This window comes from Styela clava, chromosome 7 (genome assembly GCF_964204865.1).
Source record: "Styela clava chromosome 7, kaStyClav1.hap1.2, whole genome shotgun sequence".
Lineage (NCBI taxonomy): Eukaryota > Metazoa > Chordata > Ascidiacea > Stolidobranchia > Styelidae > Styela > Styela clava.
Window position 1 is genome coordinate 21,915,287 of NC_135256.1, and position 9,386 is coordinate 21,924,672.

A 9,386-nucleotide genomic window follows, 5' to 3' on the forward strand; every position below is an offset into this window, starting at 1 on the left:
ATATTCCACCGTTTGTGATACTAAAACAGAATTTCTAATATATATTATACGTGCAATTTTTCTTCAAAAAAATGCCTCACGTATATTAACGGAAAAATATCAAATAATATTGAATATGCGAATTTAGTTCGTTTAAAAGAGTTCGTGGACTTGCCAAGTGACTCCCGTAGTATTCGTATTCAACAATTATGGCCTAACCCTAACCTGGTACACATACGACGTTCCGATGTCCGCCATCTTGGTACGCATACTTGAGGAGCGCCAATTTAGGAAGGTTGAATTTTTGCTCATGAGTGCAAAAGGGAATCTATTCAGAAAAAAATTGCTTATTATTGTAAGCTCCGCCTGAATATCATTACTTATATTTTAAGAATAGTGAAAAAATCTTTGTCTCTCAAATCCAGCCCTAGTTCTTGTACAGGCAGACTATTAATATATATACAGATTACGAGTTCGTTAGAAATCATCCGAATACTATTTTATTCCCATATTTGTCAGTTTTTTTGGATTTAGTGTTGCCAACAGGACTAACCAACATCATAATTATAAAATTGTAGCTCGTCTACTCATTATCATCTCTGTCAGTCAAGTCGACCATGCCACAAATTTTCTGTTCAACTCAAAGTTAATGTGATCATTATTCTGAGCTTTTCGAAGGAATATTAAAAAAAGCGCTTTAAAGTAGCAAGCAGGCCGACATCGCTTGGTTCTATGTATTACGTGTATCATCCATCAAGCATTTCAAAAGATCAGGTTAAAATTATTCAAAAGGTATAGATGGTCAAAATCCGTCGATACGAAAAGTCTGCTCACGTTGCTATTGTGGTCAATCATATTTGCACGGAGGGTCTTTTAATTCTCGTTTTATAAATGTTCAATCAAATCAAGACAGTAGATAGTAGAAGAAAAATGTGTAATAGATATAGAAGTGAAACATTAATGTACATAAAAGTATATGCAATACATTCTAGAAGTTTATTTTCAATCAAAATTGCCTTCTGTTTGCCTAAAATAAAATTCTGATTTACTCCACCACAGCACCCAATAACCACCGTGTAGATCAGTATCTGAACGACGATCGGCGCTTGGAAATCTTACGGGTATAGTCTTTGCAGTATAATTCGTAAGACGGTTTAACAATCTATATACCACCTTCGGGTATTTATCTGATAGTTCTATTTTCTCAGTGGGATCTGATTTTATGTAATAAAGTTGAACGTCTCGCAGAAAAATAGGTCTATCAGATCGGCCTTTCTTCAGTCTCGCTATACCAAAACGTTGGTTGTATTCTGGTGGTCGCTCTGCACGATTAGACCAGTTATGAGTTTCCATGAACCACAGCGCAGGGCTGCTCGGATTTCGGTATTATAAACAGTCTGTGAACTATACCGAGTCGTTTTGGCAACCTTTTTATGAAGTGGATCGAATCCATGCAGTATTTCATATCGTGGAGATGGAGTTTTTTTTTAACAATGGAATCGAATTGGTCAAATCCGTCGAGCGGCTGAGTTCCTTCCATTTTCGGACATGAAGATAACCGTATGAAAGTTGGATACCAATCTGAAACGTGAAGAAGGCCCTTGTGAGTGACATTCCTCATGCCAAGTGGCTTACCATATATAAAGCCAACGGCTTTTACATCCTCTTCGTGCAATGATGCTTTTCCTCCTTTATAGGGATAATTGTTACCATCTTGTCTCATTTATTCCACCGTTGTCAGTAGAAAAAACGACAATTGTGTTCTTAAGTAATCCTACTTTGTGGAGATATGATGTTACATTTCGGATTGATTCATTCATAGCAAGTACCATACCCGCGTACGTTCTTCGCTTCTTGTTACTTATGTGACTAAACGGTTTTATGTATTCATCAGGAGCTTGTATGGGCGAATGTACTGATTGATACGATAGGTATAAAAAGAATGGCTTCATGATGTCGCTTTTTTTAATTACTTCAATTTTCTTTCTTGCGTACAAATGAGCTGAATATTCACCCCACGTATTATTAACAGGGCCGTCTGAGGAACTCCACATGCTTACGCCACATGATCGTTTTGAGCACGCGTTTTGTGTGAAATGGTCCGAAGAACCGGTTAGATCTCCAAAATAAGAATCAAATTCTATTCTTGAAGGTAAAAATTCATTTTTATAGAAGCCAAGATGCCATTTTCCGACCATGTGTGTATCATACCCTCAGTCCCTCAGCTGTTCAGGCAACATTTTTAACGTTGTAGGTACGCCATTTGGTTGAGCGGTGTATATCACAGCATGGTGTAAACCAGTAGATATGTCTTGTCTTCCGGTAAGAAGTTGACTTCTTCATGGAGTACAGCGAGGTTGGACGTAGTAATTTTCCAATTTTCCAACCCCGATCGGCCATAGCGTCAAGAAAGGGTGTTTTCATATCAGAATTGTGATTTTTGGCATTATACCCTATGTCATTATAACCCAGGTCATCTACCATGCATAATAAAAATGATGTTCGGTTTGCTGCTTCCTTCAACGGAATTTCGCAGTAATGAACAATATAATAAAAAACTACCGAAATTTGTATACAACATCTTGTGTCGAAATCTGTTGTAAAAAGCTGTTAAAAAAATCAAAGCTTTAATGAGTTAATAAGAAAACGATTGAATGATTTGCAAATTTGCAGGCGCTTGACTTAGAATCATAACTTATTGTTATATAATACGAATATGAATAGGTTATTTGCTGGAAACAAAAAAAATGAATTCCGTTGGGCACAAACAGTCTACCAATCAAATGTTCTCAAAATCCAAATGTATCCAAGATTAAATATAAAGAATAAAACAGCAATGCACCCAATATAAAAGTCAACCAAGGTGAATTGGACTCGGACAGTGAATATCACAAGTGCACGTCTTCCTATACTGTAGTATAAATTCAAATTGATACGCGCGAAGCTAGAATCCGAGATGCAAAAACTCGAAAAAACTTCGCTAAGGTTATTTGCCTTTGTGACGTCACAATAGTCCTGCGGCAACAATGATAAATCATTATGACGAAACAATTGCACAAATGTGCATGTCATACTAAATCTCTATTTTTATGGGTTTCGGAATTCTCAAAATAAAATCTGAGTTAACAGACAGGTGCGCAGCATTACATGAATACCTATTCCATAAAAAAAACTCAAAATCGCCAAAAATGACTTACGCAATTCGGTTATTAGCGTGACGATATACTATTAAGTTCTGTCATTTTTAATGTAATAGTAAAATATTAAACCAACGCACCAAGATTAAAGATAATGCATCACGTGCTTATTGAACTTAATAATCTACCAAGCGTGCCTGTACACAAGTTAGTTTTAGCAAACGTTTTTTGTTCAATGTTGACTACTGTTTATAACCTGTAATAATCCAACATATACGTGATGCACGATGATCTTAGATTTATCAGAACATTCTTCCCAAGGCATATTCAAACAGAATTACGGATCATAAAATCGGTTATTTAGTTCTGCTGCAATCAACAAGTAACGCAATCTATTAGTTATGGTTTTATTATCAGGTGAAAGGTTATTTACTGGCGTTAATTGTGATATTCGTCAAAATCGAACTCATTTCGAAGTCAATATTCAAGTTATACGATTAATTAACGACGAGTTCATCCATGGAATATAAATAAATCGAGCATTTTCTCGAAGTTTATTATTTGCTCATTAATAGTGTAGTTTCTACAGTAATACCAGGATAAAGTACAAATAAAAATTTTGGAAGATCCAACCTCACACGATTTTGAATCATGTTTTATTTAGTTAAGTATTATGACGTCTACATATAGAATAATTACGAATCGCAAGCAAAGTAAAACGTAGCTGTCATATAAATGTCATAAATTTCCGGATAATACTATACGCTATACAGTACATATTTTTATTAATTTGATTTTAATTCGAAATATTTCCGACTTTTATTTCCGATTGTACTTTCATAAAACTAAAAATAGGAATTTAAAATTGTGACAGAAATGGCAACGGATTCGTTAAAGCAGCGGAAACAAAAATTGGAACGTCTCGAACAAAATATTATTCAACAGGGAAACTTCGACACGTGTCACGATTTTTGCATAATTCTCAGTTTTCCGTGATTTTTTTGACCTTGACCTTTAATACCCTTTCGGGTATGTTTGAAACCGGAAATATAGATTTTTCCGTGATGAAAAAATTAATTCAGTTTATGTTGTGGAAAAGTTTGCTTGGCAAGACATTGCGGATATCGTGATTTTGCAAATATTTGTTTCCACTGAAGATCAGATAGAATATAGTTATATTGTTTTGAAGATATGTTTATTATTGATTATAATGTTGCTTGGTTGACTTCCAATGTTGTCGTGAAATGTAGCATACAATGCATAAAATGATACTTGTTATCTTACCACTAATAGGACTTTATTGTTGTATATCAGACTCGTCCGCTTATTATGCGGTGGTATTGATTTAAACCTCTAAATGTCATCTCAACGGATAACTGTGACGAATAATTTTGATTTCTACATCTTAAACGCATAATCACAAAAATGTTTTAGTATATCCATTAAAACAACAATTTTGCATTTAATTTTGCATATAATAGCTTTCATGGATGTATTTTGAGTAGTTAATTGTCCAGATAAGATATATACGACATTCATTTTATACGTCGATTCGCGAACTCAAAATATCTTTTTCGTTTGATGTACGTACGTTTCTAAAACTAGGATTTTGCAAAATATCATTTTTTAATTTATTGGTATACTCAGCATGAGCTGTGCATGAAATGTCGGTTTGGTTGTATGACACAAAGTCAATTTGAAGTATTATGGAAAAATTATAATTAATTGTCTCCTAGTGAAAGTTTCGAGCGTTGTAAAAGGTCATATCACCAAGAGCATATCTAGTGTGTGGCAGACATGGCTCATGCCATGGGCGCCGTTTGGATGAGAGCGCTAAAAGGGCGAAAAGTTAAAATCGTAAAATGTTTCAATGGAATAATTTTTATTTGGTAATAATTTTTACTAGAATAATAACGTACAAGTACCTCAATTCAACAACAGTCATTAAAAATTTTCAGTCAACGATCAAGCGGGTGCATTTTTAAACATTGCCATGAATGTCATTGTACGTAGATACGTCACTGAATATCGTGAAATAAGTGACATTTGTAAGGTAGATTTCGCGATTATGAGAATTCCATACATCACAATTACAAATTAGTCGGAATGAATGATGAAGCGAAAAGTAAATAATTTTTTACATGCTAACTGTAATATATATTTATTAAAAAAAATACGTTGCTCTACTTCTACCGTGGAAAATAGTCGGTTGTTGCAATAATTCAAAGCTTCTCGCGTACCACTTGGAAAGCCCCCCCCCCCCTCAATACATAGGATTACGGAATTCATCAACCACCACCTTACGTCCAAATTGCGCGTAACAATTCAATCACTTATTGTAGAACAATGTAGACTATTTAAAATGGTTCGTCCCATCTTTCGAGGTCGCAAACTTTCTGTATTTGGAAGAGGATAAATACCAACGGAGATTACATGCGAAATGGAAAAAAGAGGGAGATCGAAATTCACACGGGGAAACGGATTTTAAAATTTGTTATTCCAATTACCCAGTACTGCCATTTTTATCGCGAAGGATTCCGATGTCTTTGTGGTGCGTTTTTTTCGCAACGAAAAAGCAATTCATTTTCAAGTTTCAATGGCATTTCTGATTCCAGGACGACAAATGCTGGATAATAATAAATCAGTTGAAAACCACCGAGCAGACTTATCAAACTTATTTTCAGCACATGATTTGACTGGGTGTAATACTGTAGTTTCCTGTTTTAGCTTTAATACATGTATTGTTTTTGAGCAAGGCAAACACATTCTGAGTTTTCAAATACACCGAAGCAGCATTCTCCGATGTCTCGCATAATGCATCAAAATTAATTCTTGCTTGCCATGAATGCGATGATTGTCAATCACACACAATAACCAGGCAGAAATCTAAGGTTTATAAACTACGCAAACCTGATGCTTAAGCGCCAACTGTGCACGTTATCACATACAACCGTAGCACTCACGAATTAAAGGGTAAAAATTTGTTGCTTTGTTTCAAATTCCCGCGGAGTTATCGATGTCAGAAGGCTAGACTTCGCTTGATCAGATAATGGTTACTGAATACATAAAGATGTTACCTCCTCATCTATTTCAACTAATAAATTGTTCCTGCAAAGTTTCTTCTGAAATAAGTATATAGCCTACTAACGCTAACCCAAACACGATTTGAGGAGCAACATAAATAAGTCAGAACTATATCACATGGCGCGATAAATCTACGCTTACATGAGGGAAAATATTCCACAGTTTGTGATACTAAAACAGAATTTCTAATATATATTATACGTGCAATTTTTCTTCAAAAAAATGCCTCACGTATATTAACGGAAAAATATCAAATAATATTGAATATGCGAATTTAGTTCGTTTAAACGAGTTCGTGGACTTGCCAAGTGACTCCCGTAGTATTTGTATTCAAAAATTATGGCCTCACCCTAACCTGGTACACATACGACGTTCCGATGCCCGCCATCTTGGTACGCATACTTCAGGAAGGATCAGGCGCCAATTTAGGAAGGTTGAATTTTTGCTCATGAGTGCAAATGGGAATCTATTCAGAAAAAAATTGCTTATCATTGTAAGCTCCGCCTGAATATCATTACTTATATTTTAAGAATAGTGAAAAAAACTTTGTCTCTCAAATCCAGCCCTAGTTCTTGTACAAGCAGACTATTAATATATATACAGATTACGAGTTCCTTAGAAATCATCCGAATAACTATTTTATTCCCATATTTGCCAGTTTTTTTGGATTCAGTGTTGCCAACAGGACTAACCAACATCATAATTATAACATTGTAGCTCGACTACTCATTATCATCTCTGTCAGTCAAGTCGACCATGCCACAAGTTTTCTGTTCAACTCAAAGGTAATGTGATCATTATTCTGAGCTTTTCGAAGGAATATTAAAAAAAGCGCTTTAAAGTAGCAAGCAGGCCGACACCGCTTGGTTCTATGTATTACGTGTATCATCCATCAAGCATTTCAAAAGATCAGATTAAAATTATTCAAAAGGTATACTATAGATGGTCAAAATCCGTCGATACGAAAAGTCTGCTCACGTTGCTATTGTGGTCAATCATATTTGCACGGAGGGACTTTTAATTCTCGTTTGATAAATGTTATCAAGACAGTAGATAGTAGAAGAAAAATGTGTAATATATATAGAAGTAAAACATTAATGTACATAAAATTATATGCAATACATTCTAGAAGTTTATATTCAATCAAAATTGCTTTCTATTTGCCTAAAATAAAATTCTTATTTACTCCGCCACGGCACCCAATAACCACCGTGTAGATCAGTATCTGAACGACGATCGGCGCGTGGAAATCTCACGGGTATAGCCTTTGCAGTATAATTCGCAAGACGGTTTAACAATCTATATACCACCTTCGGGTATTTATCTGATAGTTCTATTTTCTCAGTTGGATCTGATTCTATGTGATAAAGTTGAACGTCTCGTAGGAAAATAGGTCTATCAGATCGGCCTTTCTTCTGTCTCGCTATCCCAAAACGTTGGTTGTATTCTGGTGGTCGCTCTGCACGATTAGAACCAGGGTGACCAGTTATGAGTTTCCATGGACCACAGCGCAGGGCTGCTCGAATTTCGGTATTATAAACAGTCTGTGAACTATACCGAGTCGTTTTGGCAACCTTTTTATAAAGTGGATCGAATCCATGCAGTATTTCATATCGTGGAGATGGAGTTTTTTTAACAATTGAATCGAATTGGTCAAATCCGTCGAGCGGCTGAGTTCCTTCCATTTTCGGACATGAAGATAACCGTAGGAAAGTTGGATACCAATCTGAAACGTGAAGAAGGCCATTGTGAGTGACATTCCTCATGCCAAGTGGCTTACCATATATAAAGCCAACGGCTTTTACACCCCCTTCGTGCAATGATGCTTTTCCTCCTTTATAGGGATAATTGTTACCACCTTGTCTCGTTATTCCACCGTTGTCAGTAGAAAAAACGACAATTGTGTTCTCAAGTAATCCTACTTTGTGGAGATATGATGTTACATTTCGGATTGATTCATCCATAGCAAGTACCATACCCGCGTATGTTCTTCGCTTCTTGTTACTTATGTGACTAAACGGTTTTATGTATTCATCAGGAGCTTGTATGGGCGAATGTACTGATTGATACGATAGGTATAAAAAGAATGGCTTCATGATGTCTCTTTTTTTAATTACTTCAATTGCCTTTCTTGCGTACAAATGAGCTGAATATTCACCCCACGTATTATTAACAGGGCCGTCGGAGGAACTCCACATGCTTACGCCACATGATTGTTTTGAGCACGCCGTATGTGTGAAATGGTCCGAAGCTCCGGTTAGATCTCCAAAATAAGAGTTAAATCCTCTTCTTGAAGGTAAAAATTCATTTTTATAGAAGCCAAGATGCCATTTTCCGACCATGTGTGTATCATACCCGCAGTCCCTCAGCTGTTCAGGCAACATTTTTAACGTTGTAGGTACACCATTTGGTTGAGCGGTGTATATCACAGCATGGTGTAAACCAGTAGATATGTCTTGTCTTCCGGTAAGAAGTTGACTTCTCGATGGAGTACAGCGAGGTTGGACGTAGTAGTTTTCCAGTTTTATACCCCGCTCGGCCATAGCGTCAAGAAAGGGTGTTTTCATATCAGAATTGTGATTTTTGGCATTATACCCTATGTCATTATAACCCAGGTCATCTGCCATAATAAAAATGATGTTTGGTTTGCTGCTTCCTTCAACATAATTTTGCAGTAATGCACAATATAATAAAAAACTACCGAAAATTGTATACAACATCTTGTGTCGAAATCTGTTGTAAAAAGCTGTTAAAAAAAATCAAAGCTTCAATTAGTTAATAAGAAAACGATTGAATGATTTGCAAATTTGCGAATACGAATAGGAATAGGTTATTTGCTGGAAACAAAAAAAAAAATGAATGCCGTTGAGCACAAACAGTCTACCAATCAAATGTTCTCAAAATCCAAATGTTCCGCTATGATAACTAATTGACAAATAGGTAAAGTATATTATTATATTTATAGACTATACGTGGTTCTCAGTTAGTCGACAAGTATTTTTTTCATAAACTGAACAGTGAAATATCAATTGGACTATTTATCTAAAATACTATTCGAAGGTAGTATGTTCAATTTTAGAACTTCGCGGGCGGTTCTTTGTCATCGTCAAATAAAATCCCTTTTTGAAATATTGAATATCATTACAGCCCATTCATTATGAATGTGGCTCAAAAGGAATTATCTAT

At 35.6% G+C, this 9,386-nt stretch overlaps 2 pseudogenes; both read right to left on the reverse strand.

Annotated features, from left to right (window-relative positions):
- Positions 1–1,265: 1,265 nt before the first annotated feature.
- On the reverse strand, positions 1,266–2,463 carry LOC120328676 (arylsulfatase B pseudogene; annotated as a pseudogene).
- Positions 2,464–6,558: 4,095 nt separating this feature from the next.
- Positions 6,559–9,016, reverse strand: LOC144425151 (arylsulfatase J pseudogene; annotated as a pseudogene).
- Between the last annotated feature and the right edge of the window lie 370 nt (positions 9,017–9,386).